Here is a 19,491-nt window from a genome sequence, read left to right on the forward strand (position 1 = left end):
ATAAATGTGATAAACCGGATGTGGGAGAGATCTGGCTGCGATATCGGTCACCACATTGGTTGTTAGACCCAATTTAGTTGATCTGATTGCCCAGATGGATGAACCATTTCTTCCTTACAGATCCAGGTCCACCTCTCATAAATTTAGACTTTTGGTTACAGGGATTGTTCATAATGGATAACCCCTAATAGGAAAAATACCCCCTCCCCCCTTCTCCCATCCCAATTTATCACCCATTAAAGTCATAGGTGCTTCCATGAACTCCCAAAGGAGAGCAGCTCTTTGTAGAGGGTAACAGAAGGGGATCCTCTTTTGGGCACCCCCTCGGTTACCATCTCATGCCCTGGGGGTGTCTAAAGCAGACAAACCCTTTCCCTGCTAGAGCCTCCAAATTTCACCAAGGTCGGCACATTACGGGGGGTGGTCAAGCTCAACGTCCTCAGGCGCATCAGTAATGGCGCTGATCGTGGCAGCGCGGCCTTTTATTATGGAATCTTCTTTATCACACTTGTTTATTACCTCATATCAGTTGTCACGGTTACTGCAGGGGCTATTACTGATGCAGGACCCAAGTATTAACCCTTTCGTCATTGGTAATTCACTTCATTATAGAGGCAAATAACTGCACTTGTCACCAAGCAGGCGCCTATCATTATGGCTTCCCTTAGGCACCAGAAGAAGTACAGATTAAACGTGCAAGTGTTTCAGGAGGGTTTTGCACTTTTTAAATCTAGAGATTGGATTTATAGCTAGCAGTTTACACAGAAAAAAAATAAGGGGAAATTACTTGTAAAATAGTGTTATAGGGAATTACATTTGAAGCGTTTTCCTAATGTACAGTTCACACGATTACATAGGTTGAACTTGATGGTCCTAGGTCTTTTTTTAACCTATCTTCAAAGTTAAATATTTTATATTGCTAGATTATTTATAACTCACAATGTCATGTTTTGTTAAAAAAGAATCCAGACCTTTTTTTAAATGTTGTAATAGTAACTGCCATTCCTAGCTCTTGTGGTCGGCATTCCAGTCTGATTGCTCTTACTGTAAAGAACCCTTTCCTATTTATCTGCCATAATTGTCTTTCCTCCACGTGTAACAATTTGGACCATCATTCATCCTACAGTCATCTAAGGCATATGGGGCCTCTAAGAATGAAGCTGCGCTCATCTGATGAGGACACTGACTAGCCAATATGACTGTCATCGCAGCCATCACCAGGGATAATCTCTTAGATTTCCTCTACCCCCCAATAGCACGCTTAGGCTTTCAAGTGGTAGTGGATGAGGCGTTACCACATTATTTGGCAATTCTGATTATCAGGAATTTCAGATGTTATCCACGTGGCAGCTGTAATAAGTGTCATGCCACCATTTCTTCAAAGAGATATGATTAAAGAGATTTTCCCAAGGAAATGTTTTATGACATGTCATTAGGATATGTTGGTGGGGACTGACTATCAGTACCCCCCACTAGTCCCAGCTGCAGGTGGAGAGCAATCCACTCATACATCAAAAGACATTTTTAGAAAAGGCAGGCAATTATTTCCAGGGATATTTTTTATTGAAGGGCACAATTAGCTATGTACATTACTCATGGCTCTTATGTCGGATTACAAATAGTAGATCGGTTTTGCTTTTTTTGTTACATAAATGTCAATGAGTCCGACTAAAGACTTTCTATCAAGAGTTTCTGCTGTCTTCGTATTAGGAACCAATGTTCTACAAGTCTCTTGATTAATATATGTATAAAAGTTAAAGAGCTCCTTAACATCAGTGTTTAACTACATTATTATTTGTGATGACTCAGAATATGATTCATGATATAAAAGAGGCCAAAATGATATTATTGTAAATTTATAGGTCAAGATGTACTACTGTAGTGGTGTCATCACTAGTGTTGAGCATTCCGATACTGCAAATATCGGGTATCGGCCGATATTCGCTGTATCGGAATTCCGATACCGAGTTCCGATATTTTTGTGATATCGGAAATCGGAATCGGAAGTTCCCAGTGTGTGGTTCCCAGGGTCTGGAGGAGAGGAGACTCTCCTTCAGGCCCTGGGATCCATATTCATGTAAAAAATAAAGAATAAAAATAAAAAATATGGATATACTCACCCCTCCGGCGGACCCTGGACCTTAGCGGTGTAACCAGCATCCTCCATTCCTAAGAATGCAGTGAGTGTAGGACCTGCGATGATGTCGCGGCTTGTGATTGGTCGCGTGAGCGGTCACATGAGCAGTCACGCGACCAATCACAAGCCGCGACGTCATCGAAGGTCCTTCACTCTGCATTCTTAGGAACGGAGGCAGACGCTTGCAGCGGTGACAGCCAGGGGCCGTACGAGGGTGAGTATATCCATATTTTTTATTTTTATTCCTTATTTTTTACATGAATATGGATCCCAGGGCCTGAAGGAGAGTTTCCTATCCTTCAGACCCTGGGAACCATCCAGGATACCTTCCGATATTTGTGTCCCATTGACTTGTATTGGTATCGGGTATCGGTATCGGCAAGATCCGATATTTTGCCGGTATCGGCCGATCCAATCCAATACCGATACTTTCGAATATCGGAAGGTATCGCTCAACACTAGTCATCACATTTCTCGCAAGTCTTATTTTGTCCTCAAAAAACCAAAGTTATAAAAATAAAAGTTGGACCCCAAATGCTGAATTATTATATAAAAGATGAAGACCAGGTTGGGGACATTACTACAAGATGAGGACCAGTGTGGGGGTATTACTGTAGTATGAAGAGCAGGATGGAAACCAGGATGGAGACATTACTATAAGATAGGGAGCATAACGAGGACATTACTAAAAGATGAGGTCCAGGATGTAGACATTACTACAAGATAGGGACATTACTAAAAGATGGGGACCAGGATGGTGACATAACTGCAAGATGAGGATCAGGAAGATGGGGACATTATTGCAAGATGGGGCCACTGCTACAAGATGGGGGCCGTGAATGTTGGACATTACTACAAGATGGAGAACAAAATAAGGGACATTACTACAAGATAGGGACCAGGATGGGGGGACATTACTATAGGATAAGGAGAATGATGGGGACATTACTACAAGATGAAGACCAAGATGAGGAACATTGCTACAAGATGGGGACCAGGATGGGAGCCATTACTACAGGAAGGGGATTAGGATGGGTACATTATTACAAGGCCAGAATTGCTAGAGAGGGCTAATTATAAGATAATATTACTGAATGGGGCAAAATGAAGGAGAAAAAAGGGGAAAAGATGAAAAAATAGTGGAAAATATTTGACACTAAAAATACAGTTTTATGTACAATAAAGTAGGCAAAAAAGTAGAAGTTGTTATCTCCCATCTCAAATTACCCAAACTATAAAACTGTACCAAAACTCATAGGATTAATGACATAACAAAAATAAAAAATGTTCACAAAAATGATCAAAATGTCATATAGAAAAAAAAATGGAATCACTGAAAAGTTATCTCATCCCGCGAAGAGTCCAGCGCCATATACTCAGCTGAGTTTAAGACCCCTGCTTTAACCCATGTACAAGGATGTCAATTTACACAGGGACCTAGGGTTGAGTCCTTGGAGTAGCTGTGACTGATGTAGCAAGCTGGCAGGGAATAAACAGGTATTTAGGTCAGAATCAGGAGGTACAAACATCGGACAAAATGGTAAATAAAAAAAATAGTCTGTAAATGAGCCGGCTCATGTAAATTATGTTATCATGCCCACAGGGGAGTGACAACATGGAAAGAGGGCTGACTAGTCTGGGGAACTAACGCCCCATCGACTAGTCAAAGCCCTCATTAGCATAGGAAGCGGGGACATTATAAATATTGTCTTAAAGCATTTATTTAACTGAATTACATTATACAGGGCTGGTTATGGAGGGAGTTTAATCATACAGGTGAATGCTGCTGGGTTGTACGGCATGGCGGACCTGACAGGTTCCCTTTAAACTAATTAAACACAATGTATTGGAAAGAGAGATAATCTGCATAAAAATCTGAAACAAATCTCACCTGCCTGGAATTGAAAGATACAAGATGTATTAATAGATGTATTGTAAATCATAACATATGTCAGGAGTTACTCATCCCGCTAATGATGAGCTCCATTACACTCTGGAAATAGATGGCGTTATGTAAGAGGCCTCCTGCTTCCTTCATGCGAGTGACAAAAGTTAGAAACTGAACAATAAAGCAGTTTTATCTAGACTATGACAGTAATAATAAGCCTAATAATGGCCTGCATTTTGTCATGTGCTGAAGCCTATTAGGCCCCCAAAAGATGCTTTTACAAATGGACATAAAGCAGTGTATGCACTAAAATAGCAAAATCCCTAGCAGTGTTGGTCCAGCAGAGCCACTCTGGGATCCCACCAGTTTTTCATAACCTTTCAGCAGCAATGATGCTCCAGAAACGCTCACATGATGGCTGTAGTCAATCTCTGCCCTCGGTGGTGATAATAGTGCAGTCAACATGTAACCAATTAGGTCAGAGACTGGCTGCAGTGGTAACACAGTAATTTTGCGGTCTCTATACTCTTAGAGGGGGGACCATGGGAGAGTCAGTGCTGGTGTAACAAGGTGACATGGGGTGGTAGTCCCAGCTGAGTCAACTAAGCCATAGTCAGTATACACCCCGGCACCTTGTACAGGAAAGGACAGGACAAACACAATGCCAGGCTCAATTTGCAATCCATAAGGACCAAAGAACATGAAGTATAGCAACTCATAGATATATTAAAAAATATGTTTATTTATACAGAATAGCAAAAACTATAAATTACGAAACATAAATCAAAATTGTAATCAAATAATTATACCATACAGAGGAAGCCGTGGGCGAAACGCATGTAGGGGCGCGTGTTGACATTCATGGAGAAAGAAAAGGGTAAGATGATAGCATGGGATTAGTTCCCTTGTATTTATACTACTTTGGGGTCACTGGACTATAGGGTGTATCCATTTTACTCTGCAACATTTTGATCCTTTCGGTTGTTTAGGGACGTAGTAAGCACTGGCACTTTAGTTTATCTTATAAATGTCCACTGGATCGTGTTGCTACAACTTATGCCCTTTCTCTGTATCCATGGTGCAACACTGGTTTTGGTGCACCCATTTTTCAATATTCAAATGACTCTGTATGGTATAATTATTTGATTACAATTTGGATTTATGTTTCGTAATTTATAGTTTTTGCTATTCTGTATAAATAAACATATTTTTTAATATATCTATGAGTTGCTATACTTCATGTTCTTTGGTCCTTATATATAAGGAAGTATCTCAGGGTATTATCCCAATTAGTCCTGGGTGATCCAGACGGGATTGTCTTTTACGGCAATGGTATCTGCATCTGAGGTTTTGTTTCTCAATTTGCAATCCAACAGGGAAATGGTGTAATAAAAGGTTTGAAGAAAATGCAACATCAACTTCCTGCTCTCTCCCTAACGACATCCACAGCTGTACCCACAGCAGCCACGGTGACCGAAAGAGGAGCTAGTCCATTTGCCGGAATCTGGACTCTTGAAGTCCCTTTGGCAGGGCACTAACATAGTCCTGGTGTTCGTGTTGCTACCCAGAGGTCCAGGGCAGCACTCCTTCACTTCCTAAAGTCCGACAAGGCTCCCAGCTGCAGCTGAGCATCTGCCTTGGGCACATGTGCCTGGGCTCTGAACATCAGACAGGAACTCCCATCCCTTTTTAGCTGCTAGCCAAACCTCTGGCCCCTTCTGTCCCTAGCTCAATTACAGTATATACAAGGCAAGCACAACATTAGCCAGTCCAATGAAAAGCATATACAGAATGGGATGAATAGGGCTAAGCAACAGCACATGTGAAAAAGACTTGGGTATACTAATAGATCACAGAGTGAACATGAGTCAACAGTGTGATGCAGCAGCAAAAAAGGCAAAAACAATTCTGGTATATATTAACAGAAGCATACAGTCTAGATCACGTGAAGTCATTATTGCCCTCTACTCCTCTTTGGTCAGACCTCATCTGGAATACTGTGTCCAGTTTTGGGCACCACATTTTAAAAAATACATCAACAAACTGGAGCAAGTTAAGGAAAGAGCGACCAGAATGGTGACCTGTCTGCAAACCATGTCCTATGAGGAACTTTTACAGGATTTGGGAATGTTTAGCTTGCAAAAAAGAAGACTGAGAGGAGACTTAATAGCTGTCTACAAATATCTCAAGGGCTGTCACATTGTAGAAGGATCATCTTTATTCTCATTTGCACAAGGAAAGACTAGAAGCAATTGGATGAAACTGAATGGGAGGAGACACAGATTAGATATTAGAAAAAACTTTTTGACAATTAGGGTGATTAATGAGTGGAACAGGCTGCCACGAGAGGTGGTGAGCTCTCCTTCAATGGAAGTTTTCAAACAGAGGCTGGACAGACATCTCTGGGTTGATTTAGTGAATCCTGTTTTGAGCAGGGGGTTGGACCAGATGACCCAGGAGGTCCCTTCCAACTCTACCATTCTATGATTCTATGAAACTACATAACACGGGTAGTACATTTTACAGTACACATAAATAACAATTCAACACAAATAATTTACAAGTCAATACACAGGTGTATCATACAAAAAGGGTTGCGTAAGTCCCGTGTGGGGGAGGGGCAAACGAGGGTCTCCGCCACCTCCCTACACCGGAGCATTGGGGAATTAACTAGGGTAATATTAGTTATTTTACTGTTTTAATGTATTTTTTTCATTTTGCCAAATTAAAAATATCTCTTCGACATTTATAGTAACCAGCGGAGGGAAGGAAAATGACACAAAATTGGGCTGATTTACCATGTTACATACAGTATGCTAGAATTCTGGTTTAAAGGGGATTTCTGGTCCAAATCAATAAGTCTGCAGTCACTATGTATTACTGCAGACTTGTGAAACCCCCAGCGCAGGCACTGCTCGCTGCATGCTTTCGCTCATTTCTGACCAGGGACTGGAGGGTATGTATGAGTTATACATACTCCCGAGCAGTAGACGCTGGGTCCCTCTCCATACACTTGAAGGAACAAGGCTGCGTCATCTACTCGGACACTCCTACTGGACGGCCACATCACTAGAATTTGTGTGGCCTCGCCCAATGTAAGTATATGGGAGCAAGGCTGTGCCCACTGGCCGGGGGTATGTATAACATATACATACCCTCCAGTCCTGGGTCAGAAACCGGTGAATCCCCAAAGCACACAGTGTGTGCGCTGGGACTGCAGACTTATAGATCTGGACCTGAAAAACCCTTTAATTTGAACCAACATTTTTTTATATACCTAGCACCTCATTTATTACGTGTTATTTAATACGTTTTAGGTGGTATGGGGTGTGACCTAACACATGATCCTGTGTGTTGAAATGGCACTTAAATTATACCACAATCTGGCATCACTTGAAGACCAAAGTAACCCAATAGAAGAGTAAGGTAAAAGATGGCATTAACTTGGACAAGTTTACAGATGCATAGCCGAAAGAAATTAACTGAAGTATACGTTGTTATACGTGCAATGTGTAGGAGCATGTTCACACTGGCCATTAAACAGACAAAATCTAAGAAAGACACAAAATAATTATATACCCAGCTGTAAGTAAAAATCAATAGTGCATATAAATAATATAAGATACTTACGTTACTAAGTATCCTATGTTATTTATATGCACTATTGTTTTATACTTACTTATAGAAGGGTATATGTTCATTTTGTGTCTATTTTAGGTTTTTTAAGCTTACAGATGCAGCAAATTTATCAAACAGCATGAGTCACTGCGATACATTTTAAGTATATTAGGTCTGTCTAGTCTAAAGGTGCATTTACACTGGTGATGGCAGCTGTTAAATGTGTTACGGAACTGCAACACAGAACTACGGTAGAAGGGGGAAAACTGACCCTGAACTAGGACTAGGCTGATACCCTACGATGGAGTGGGTAACCCATTCCTTGCGAATAGACCCACCGACGATCCTAGGTTAATCTCAAGCGAAGACCTATAGATAGAGGGAAGGGGGTCCCTAAAAGATCTAAGGACTGGGTACAAAAAATAGGTCAACTCCTAGTAGAAAACACAGAGAAGGCTGCAGACACCAACTGAAAACAGAAACTAAGGATAGCAGAACCAGAGGTCCCAGTACTGCACAAATTACACACATAGAAGACCAAGCAAAGCACAAAGCCAGAACTCAAGCTGATTAACACTGTTGTCCAGCAAGGTCTGGGAGGCAGGTGCTGGTTAATAAAGAGTGATACAATCAACTGACCCAAGACAAACCCAGCACCAGAGGGAAAAGACCAGCAGCAAGAACACCACAAGAAAATGGCGGTTAGTCACAAACTAAACAGATTCTAGCAGTACCTCCCCTTTAACGATGATCCCCGGATCCTCTAGGCCGCGTCTTATTCGGAAATATCCTGTGAAAAGCCTTAATTAACCTTAAGGCTGAGACGTCCACAGCTTGTCACCCAGGAATTGTCCTCGGGACCAAAACCCTTCCAGGACGCAAGATACTGTAACCCTCCTTTATGCCACCTGGAATCAAGAATGCGTGAAATCTCAAACTCGCAGTCCTCATCAATTGGAGGAGCAGATGGCATAGCCAACTTATCTGGCTTGTCAACTTTCTTCAGCAAAGATACATGAAAAACTGAATTAATTTTCCAGGATGAAGGAATATCTAATCTCACCACTGCAGAGTTGACAATCTGAACCACTTTGAAGGGTCCTACAAACTCATGCCCCAACTTTTTAGAAGGGATCTTCAAACGCAGATTCCTAGAGGACAACCAAACCATGTCCCCAACAACAAACCTCGCCTCCCTTCTTCTCTTGTCAAAATATTTCTTAGACCTCCTATTAGCCTGTTTCAGATTATGGTGCACACTGATCCAAACCTTTTCCAAATTTCCAGAAAAACTCTCCTCCTCAGGCACCGCTGTCCCAATCCTAGAAAAAGGACCGAAAGATGGATGCTTCCCAATACAACAAAAGAAAGGAGAACACCCAGCCGAAGAAGACGTATGATTATTGAGAGCAAACTCAGCTAATGGTAGATATTCCGATCACATCTCCTGATTGTCCGCTACAAAACATCTCAAAAACTGCTCAATGTCCTGGTTTTTCCTCTCGGTCTGTCCATTGGACTCCGGATGATAACCCGACGAAAATGACAAATGAACCTTAAGTCTCTCACAAACAGCAGGCCAAGATCGAGCCACAAACTGTGGTCCCCTATCAGAAACAATGTCCGTGGGAACACCATGGAGACTGACAATCTCTTTCACAAATGCCCTGGCAAGTGTCTTAGCGCAGGGTAATTTATTGAACGGGACCAGATGACACATCATACTAAACCGGTCCACAACAACCCAGATGACAGAAAAACCCTCAGAGACCGGCAGGTCGGTGATAAAATCCATTGCAAGATGTATCCATGGACAACTAGGAACCTCTAGCTGGCAAAGCAAGGCTGCCGCCGGAGCATGAGAAGCCTTAGACCTAGCGCACATGGTACACTGACGCACCCACTTGACAATTTCTCTTAGCCACCCCAGCCACCAGAAACTCCGACCAATCGACTTTCTTGTCTCGGCAATCCCTGAATAACCTGACAAACGAGACTCATGACATTCGGTAAACAAAGCTCTCCTCAGGGCTTTAGGCACAAATAATTTCCCATACGGAGTTTTAGTTGGTGCAGCATCCTGGGCTTTAAGAATGCTATTTTCCAACTCAGAACCTAATGTTGTCACCACCACCCCTCTCTGCAGAACAGATTCCTCCTTTTCAGTATTAACCGCTAGGGAGAAACTACAAGACAAAGCATCAGCTTTAACATTCTTTGTCCCAGGGATGTATGTCACAGAGAAATGGAACCGGGCAAAAAACAATGCCCACCTAGCTTGAAGGGCATTCACCGTTTAGCAGCATCCAGATAGATCAGATTCTTATGATCAGTAAAGACTTGTATAAGATGTCTGGCACCCTCCAAAAATGTCGCCAATGCTTAAACGTAAGCTTAATAGCCAGCAATTCTAGGTTCCCAACATCGTAGTTGAGCTCCGCCTCCGAAAATTTCTTAGAAAAGAACGCACAGGGAAGCACCCCATCCTCTCCCTCCTGTGACAGAACAGCCCCCACTCCTACTAATGAGGCATCCACCTCTACCAGAAAGGGCTTAGTCTCATCTATCTGGATCAAAACAGGAGCAGAGCTAAACATCTCCTTGAGATGCTCAAAAGCCTTGACAGCCTCAGGGGACCATTGGACAGTATTGGAACCCTTCTTAGTAAGATCAGTAAGGGGTTTTGTGATAACAGAAAAATTCTTTATGAATTTTCTATAATAATTAGCAAACCCCATGAATCTCTGAATCGACTTCAAGCATTCAGGCCTAGGCCACTTCAATACCGTCCGAACCTTGACCGGGTCCATCTCAAAACCATCACTGGATATGAAGTACCCCAAAAAACTAATTTTCTGTACAGCAAACTCGCATTTCTCCAGTTTAGCAAAGAGTGTGTATTCTCTCAGAATCTGCAGAACCTCGTGGACTCTCTGCCAATGTGACTCCAGATCGGGCGAGTAGATCAAAATATCATCCAAATAAACAATCACACTCTTACCGATCAATGGCCTCAGAATGTCGTTAATGAAATTTTAAAAGAACGCCGAAGCATTTGTAAGGCCAAAAGGCATTACTAGACACTCAAAATGACCTTCCGGGATATTAAAGGCTGTCTTCCATTCATCGCCTTCTTTTACCCGCAGCAAATTATACGCCCCACGGAGATCAATCTTAGAGAACCACTTGGCTCCAACTAATTGGTTAAACAAATCCAGAATTAGTGGCAAGGGGTAAGGATTCCGTACAGTGATCTTATTAATCTCCCTGAAATTCAGACATGGCCTAAGACCCCCATCTGTTTCTTTCACAAAAAAGAACCCCACAGCCACAGGGAATTTAGAGGGTGTTATATGACCTGCAGCAAGACAAACCCAGCACCAAAGGGAAAAGACCAGCAGCAAGAACACCACAAGAAAATGGCACATAGTCACAAACTAAACAGATTCTAACAAAATGACAGTCAAACAGCCACATGTTTGCCAATCTTCAGCATTTAATAGCCTTTTTAAAGAGGCAGACCACTTCCCATGCACAGAATATAACACAGAAGCAACTTTAGCTGTAAGCCACATGCTGCATGGCCGACCATAGTAGAGTCTTCTCTGCTTACATATTATTATTATTATTATCATTATTATTATTGATTATTATAGCACCATTTATTCCATGGCATTTTACATGTGAGGAGGGGTATACATAAAAACAAGTACAGTAATCTTAAACAATACAAGTCACGACTGGTACAGGAGGAGAGAGGACCCTGCCTGCGAGGGCTCACAATCTACATTGACGTTCTTCTTCTTTACAGGAACATTGTACTGAACAGTATGATAACACCTCGGGGATTAATATACGGGATAATTAAACAAATTATAGTGAAAAAATAATTAGATAATGAATAAATTATCCCAAGTGTAATACCGAAAAAAGTGGGAACCACTCATATACCAAAAAAGACCAACCACCAGAACTCTAGATAAACCATGAAAATCCAGACAAGATAATATAGTACAAGAAACGCGCGTCGGGGTGTGTGTGTCTCTAGGACCAGGTGGCACCTCAAGGTATTGATCTCCATTATTTATTTTTGCACTATGCACAATGCACTTTAAAGATCACATGGAGGTTTGGGAGTTTATTATGTGACACTGCTGCACTTTGGCATTTGCCAAGGTTATTATATTATTTATCTAATTTTGCCTTAGTACACTTTTAATGGGATTCAACAATTGATTCAAAGTTTTTTATTAAGTATTACTCGGGTTTGTTTCACTTAAAGAAATTTTGGAGATCCCTAACATCCTACCTAGGAGGCCATTCATTTCTATCCTGTAGGTCCACTATTCACTATAATTGTTTTTTATATTATTTTTATATATAATGTTTGTATTAAATATCCTGATACGTGCACACATTTCATTTTAAATATTACTGTTGCTGTTAAATAAAGATATATATCTTGTACTATATTATCTTGTCTGGATATTCATGGTTTATCTAGAGTTCTGGTGGTTGGTCTTTCTAGGCATATTGTACTGGTATAGAGATCCAGATTTACAATCACTGCGAAAAGCATTTCATAAGTCTTTTGAATTTTTTTTTTGGACTAAATAATCAAATTTATTCAACGACTCAATGCTTAAAGTGTTGGCTTTATTTTTCAAATCTTTAGCAATTTGTCCTGACAGCTGGATATCAGCTTCTGGGCCAAGTTGTGACTGATGATAATTTTTCTTGCCTAAGCAATGCTTGGGAGTTTATCACAATTTCTGTGTTTTTGTTTGTTCATCCACTTTTTGAGGACTGACCACAGGTTATCAATGTGCTATCAATATCCTCCAAACTGAAAACATTATATACTGATGTAAAGATATATCATCATGACTATATATCAGTAAATGGCCAAAAAGGAAATCCCTGGTTAGACCGCACATGGAGTACTGTGTACAGTTTTGGGCACCGCTGCTCAGGCTATAATGGAACTAGAGCGAGTACAAAGGAGGGCAACAAAATTAACCAAGGGGATGGGGGAACTACAATACCCAGAGAGATTAGCAAAAATTAGGATTATTTAGTCTAGAAAAAAGACGACTGAGGGGCGATCTAATAACCATGTATAAGTATACAAGGGGACAATACAAATATCTCTCCGAGGACCTGTTTATACCAAGGAAGGTGACGGTCACAAGGGGGCATTCTCTGCATCTGGAGGAGAGAAGGTTTTTCCACCAACATAGAAGAGGATTCTTTACTGTTAGGGCAGTGAGAATCTGGAATTGCTTGCCTGAGGAGGTGGTGATGGTGAACTCAGTCGAGGGGTTCAAGAGAGGCCTGGATGTCTTCCTGGAGCAGAACAATATTGTATCCTAAAGTTATTAGGTTCTTTAGTAGGACGTTGATCTGAGGATTTATTCTGATGGAATATAGGCTGAACTTGATTGGCAAATATCTTTATTCGGCCGTGCCAACTATGTTACTATGATATATAATGGAAACTCCACCACAGTATGTATCCCATGAGAGACACGGAGTCCAAAAATCCAAAAGTGTAATATTAAAAGGCAAAATCATCACTGGTTGGGCTTTGCAGTTAGCTATTCCTATGCACTTGTCACTTTATTAGAGTTTACTAATATTCTCTTTCACAGTTCCTCCATCATATCTTTAGGACCGTTATGGACATATAACTTCAATATAACCCATTTCTGGAATAAGTATACTCTTTGATTTAGGTTATCTGAGTCTACAATACCTTCTATGTATTCGCGATGCCTTTGTCCTTCACAAAAATGGAGTTTGGGTCGGACGCATACTCCGTGCGCTCGATGATTGTCGATGTTGCCGATGGCTCTCGATTGTGGCGCATGCGGGTCATCACGGGAAGTTCCCCCAGACCCGCTGCGCCGCTACGAGCACCCAAGGCAACGTCATGGATGAAATGAGCGTTCACTTTGCATGCGCCGGAATACACCCCACCCTGGTCACAGCTGCTTCCGACGTCCTCCTCCGCTCTTGCGTACAATCATCAGTTTAACCAGCTCCTATATAAAGAAGAACATACACACAGGGAGTCACAGCCCCCTGAGGAAGTCCACGCGAAATGCGCATTTGGGTTGCTGTCCACTGCATTTTTCTACACAGTGCACGATGGGTGAGATAGTTTTTTGTTATGTATACCTTGTTTTACTTTTCTAAAATACCTGTATACACTGCAATGTTTTGGTGATGCTTACATGATTATTACTTATACTTATTGCAACATCATGGTATACTTATACATTTAAGTACCGAGGAGCCGCCCTCTACTATAAATATATGACGTCTTTCTATACGGTGTGTTAGGACCTATGCACTTTCATGGTCCATTTTTTCATTTACTTATATCTATACTTAGCACTGTGTAGGGATACGTCATTTTGTTGGCTCTATTTGTCACTATCTACCTATTCTTGATCCCCATACCTGTCACTATTTTTGTGAATCTGCAGTTTATTGACACTGTGTGCCATCGCCTTTAACTGTTCTTCTATTTTTATATACTATTTGTGCCAGTTATTGTAATGTTTTGCAATACAGTTTACAGTTTTGCCTTTTAATATTACAATTTTGGATTTTTTGACTCCCAGTCTCTCATAGGATACACAGGTTATCAATGTGATTGACATCTGAGCAGTTTCCTGGCCAAGGTCCAAAATGTTAATATTTTGTTCACTGAGCCACTTAGTTATCACTTTTCCCTTGTGACATGATCTCCATCATGCCAGAAAAAGCATTGTTCATCACTGTGGATCATTGGGAAACTTTGCTCTAGGAGAATGTTTAGATACCATTCTACATTCTATATTTGTGACAGTGTTCTTAGGCAATATTGTGAGAGCCCACTCCCTTGGATGAAAACTAACTCCATGCATGAATGGTCTCAAGATACTTTACTGTTGGCAGAACACAGGATTCTTGTTAGTGTTCACATTTTCTTCTCCAGAAAATTATCCTTCCTATGTCCCAAACAGGCTGAAGGGGAGATTCATCAGAGAAAATACATTTATCCCAGTCCTCATATGTCCAATACCTGTATTCAGTAGCGTAGCTACCGGGGGGGGGGCAGAGGGTGCAGGCGCCCTGGGCCCGGTGCTCTGAGGGGGCCCATCCGGAGCTACGCTACTGCAACTGTATCGGCGCGCTGCCGATACAGTTACCTTCTGCGGCAGAGCAGGGAGAATCGATCAACCTCCTCTGCCGCCGGCCGCTATGGGGCCCCTTAGCAGGCGGGGGGGCCTGGTACCAGCAGTGGGCCCCCCGCCTGTCATCGCAGGGTCAGCTATACCGGCATTTAGCTGATACAGCTGACCGCAATGATGAGGGAATGAGCGCTGCGCTTCACTCCTTCCCCATCATCCCCCAGGCTGTCAGCGTCTGATGTCAGCGATGCTGACATGGGGTGCGATGAGTCACTGCCTGGCGCCGAGGTGAGCGGGAGCTCAGAGCAGCACAGGCACCAGGAAGAAGAGAGGTGAGTATTTATTTATTTTTTGAAGGGGTGCTGCCTTGTATTACAGAATCTGCCTATGGGGGGTCTGCCTAATACTACAGGGTCTGCCTATGGGGGTCTGCCTAATACTACAGGGTCTGCCTATGGGAGGTCTGCCTAATACTACAGGGTCTGCCTATGGGGTGGTCTGCTTAATACTTCAGGGTCTGCCAATGGGGGTATGCCTAATACTACAGGGTCTGCCTATTGCTACAGGGTCTGCCTATGGGGGGTCTGCCTTATACTACAAGGTTTGCCTATGGGGGGGTCTGCCTAATGCTACAGGGTCTGCCTATGGGGGGTCTGCCTTATACTACAGGGTCTGCCTATGGGGGGTCTGCCTTATACTACAGGGTCTGCCTAATACTACAGGGTCTGCCTATGGGGGAGTTTGCCTTATACTACAGAGTCTGCCTTTGGGAGTCTGCATTATACTACAGGGTCTGCCTATGGGGGTCTGCCTTATACTACAGGGTCTGCCTATGGGGGTGCTGCCTTATACTACAGGGTCTGCCTATGGAGGTGCTGTCTTATACTACAGGGTCTGCCTATAGGGGTGCTGCTTTATACTACAGGGTCTGCCTGCGGGTGCTACCTTATACTACAGGGTCTGCCTATGGGGTGCTGCCTTATACTACAGAGTCTGTCTATAGGTGCTGCCTTGTGCTATAGAGTCTGCCTATGGGGGGGTGCATTATACAATATAGAGTAGGCCTATGGGGAATGCATTATACTATATTGAGGACTATCTGGTACATTATACTATATTGAGGACTATCTGGTGCATTATACTATATTGAGGACGATCTGGTGCATTATACTATATGGAGGCTATCTAGAGGGGCATCATACAGTGTGGGGATTACAGTGTTGGAGCCATCAGTTTGGAGGCTACTAAGGGGTCAGTAAACTATGTATAAGAGAGCATCATGCTGTGTATAGGGGAGCTGTACAGGAGGCAGACTCGGCACATTATTAAATGTAAAGTGGGCACTTATTGTTATAGGGGAACTCAGATTACTGTAACTATCAAAGGGGCACACAGGGCAATATTACTTTCTAGGGGGCAAAATATGGGCACTGTTTTCTAGGGCACTTGCACCTGGCATTGATATATTATAGAAGGGTGCCTTAGAATTTAGAGGGCACACAGAACCACACAGCAGGGGCAGTAATAGGGTCACATACGGCAGCAGCGGCTCAGTATTGGGGTATCTGGTGCAGTAATAGGGACACATACGGCAGCAGCGGCTCAGTATTGGGGTATCAGCAGGATGAGGAGTTTGTGCAGGTTGGGAATAGATGGTGATGGGGCTGGAATATGAGAAGTGAAATGTGTCTTTGTTGTATTCTCTGCAGCCGAGTCGTTGCTGGAAGAAGTTATGGAAAAGACCTGAAAAGTGACAACTACGTCATAAAGAACGTCGGCGGTAAGACATTATCTGTAACTGTGCTGTGATCTATGTTCTGTAGGACTGGTATCTACCACTGACCATATGACGGTAATATTCATGTTGGTCTTTATATCGAGATTATCTTCAGTAACAGCACGGTGATCTGCTGAGGTTCTCTTCCACTATTAGGGTGCGTCACTGAGTTGTAATCAAGGTTACCTGTTTAGGGGCCCACTCAGAAGCTTCACCCCCCTGAACCAAAACCCTAGCTACGCCTCTACCTGTACTTCATGCAGAATGTTAGTCTGTCCTTGATGTTTTTGTGGAAAGAAGTGCCTTCTTTGCTGCCCCTTTTGATACCAGATCAGTCTCCAAAAGCCTTCACTGCACTATGTGTGCTGATGCATTGACACCTTCCTGATTCCACTCTTGAGCAAGCTCAGCACTGATGCTGAACTGATCCCAGAGCTGAATCCTTTTTAGAAGGTGGTCCTGGCACTTGTTGGACTTTCTTGAGCACTCTGAATCCTTCTTCACAGCAACCTCTCGTTTTGAAGTTCTTCATGATCCAATAAATGTTTATTTTAGGAACAATCTTACAGACAGCAATGTCCTTACCTGTAAAACCCTTTTCCTACAAGGCAGTGATAACTGCATGTTTTTCTTGGTAGCCATAGTTTTCAGAAGAAGACAATAATTTCAAGCTCCAAACCCATTTTAAAACAGCCAGAATGCTCTTATAATTCAATCAGCATGACAGATTGATATCAGCTGCTTTGTCCTTGTTGATGCTTTTTCCTGAACTAACAGGAAGATCACAGAAATTACAGTAAGTAAGCAGGTATTTTTGTGTCAGGGCTGAGTTACAGTGGAAATGGGGAATTTGTGATTAAAGCAAACAGGTCACCCCCAAAATCGATGGTGAGGTAAGCTCACCGGCATCGGGGGCTTATCTACAGCATTCTGTAATGCTGTAGATAAGCCCCCGATGTAACCTGAAAGAGGAGAAAAAGACGTTAGATTATACTCACCCAGGGGCAGTCCCGCTCCGATGGGCGTCTCAGGTCCGGTACAGCGCCTCCCATCTTCATTCCATGACGTCCTCTTCTGGTGTCCGCGCCGCGGCTTCGGTGCAGGCATACTTTGTACGGAGCCGCGGCGCAGATACCAGAAGAGGATGTCATGGAATGAAGATAGGAGATAGGAGGTGCTGGAGCGGACCTGAGACACCCATTTGACCGGACCGCAGCGGGACCGCCCAGGTTAGTATATTATAACCTCTTTTTCTCCTCTTTCAGATAACATCGGGGGCTTATCTACAGCATTACAGAATGCTGTAGATAAGCCCCTGATGACGGTGAGCTTACCTCACCATCGATTTTGGGGGTGACAGGTTCCCTTTAAGTTAATGTTCATGACATTGAATGACTTTTCACTTTTTTGCAATTCATCTGATGCCTCTTATTAACAAACCAGAGTTAATGAAAAATTTCTGAAACTTGTTAACTTTGTTATAACCAAAATTTGTGTCAGTCCCAAATCTTTTGATCACGACTGTATATACTAGTATATTTCTACATACGGAGCTCATTATAGTCAGTGGGGAAAGTCAGGCTCTGATGGTGTGTGACTAGTGTTGAGCATTCCGATACTGCAAGTATCGGGTATCGGCCGATACTTGCTGTATCGGAATTTCCGATACCGAGATCCGATACTTTTGTGGTATCGGGTATCGGGTATCGCAACAACATTAATGTAATAATGTGTAAAAAAGAGAATTAAAATAAAAAATATCGCTATACTCACCTGTCCGACGCAGCCGGGACCTCAGCGAGGGAACCGGCAGCGTTGTTTGTTTAAATTTCGCGCTTTTACTTGGTTACGTGAAGTCCCGGCTTGTGATTGGTCAGGGCGGCCATGTTGCCGGGACGCGGACCAATCACAGCAAGCCGTGACGAAATTACGTCACGGCTTGCTGTGATTGGTCCGCGTCCCGGCAACATGGCCGCCATTAACCAATCACAAGCCGTGACGTCACGGGAGGCTGGACATGCGCGTATTTTGAAAAGCGCGCGTGTCCAGCCTCCCGTGACGTCACGGCTTGTGATTGGTTAATGGCGGCCATGTTGCCGGGACGCGGACCAATCACAGCAAGCCGTGACGTAATTTCGTCACGGCTTGCTGTGATTGGTCTGCGTCCCGGCAACATGGCGCCGTGACCAATCATAAGCCGGGACGTCACTGGAGGCTGGACACGCGCGCTTTTCAAAATACGCGCATGTCCAGCCTCCCGTGACGTCACGGCTTGTGATTGGTTAATGGCGGCCATGTTGCCGGGATGCGGACCAATCACAGCAAGCCGTGACGTAATTTCGTCACGGCTTGCTGTGATTGGTCCGCGTCCCGGCAACATGGCCGCCCTGACCAATCACAAGCCGGGACCTCACGTAACCAAGTAAAAGCGCGAATTTTAAACAAACAACGCTGCCGTTTCCCTCGCTGAGGTCCCGGCTGCGTCGGACAGGTGAGTATAGCAATATTTTTTATTTTAATTCTTTCTTTTACACATTAATATGGTTCCCAGGGCCTGAAGGAGAGTTTCCTCTCCTTCAGACCCTGGGAACCATCAGGAATACCGTCCGATACCTGAGTCCCATTGACTTGTATTGGTATCGGGTATCGGTATCGGATTGGATCCGATACTTTGCCGGTATCGGCCGATACTTTCCGATACCGATACTTTCAAGTATCGGACGGTATCGCTCAACACTATGTGTGACTAATAATGAATATGTCCCTGGCTGTTCTGTGTTGCTCCTTTCCTACAATGGAAAAAGACAGGGATTCAGAAGTAGCGTGAACACAGCCTTAAAGGGGATTGTCCACCATTTTCTAACATTTTCTTTATATAGCCAGGGAAGAA

This window comes from Ranitomeya variabilis, chromosome 6 (assembly GCF_051348905.1).
Source record: "Ranitomeya variabilis isolate aRanVar5 chromosome 6, aRanVar5.hap1, whole genome shotgun sequence".
NCBI lineage: Eukaryota > Metazoa > Chordata > Amphibia > Anura > Dendrobatidae > Ranitomeya > Ranitomeya variabilis.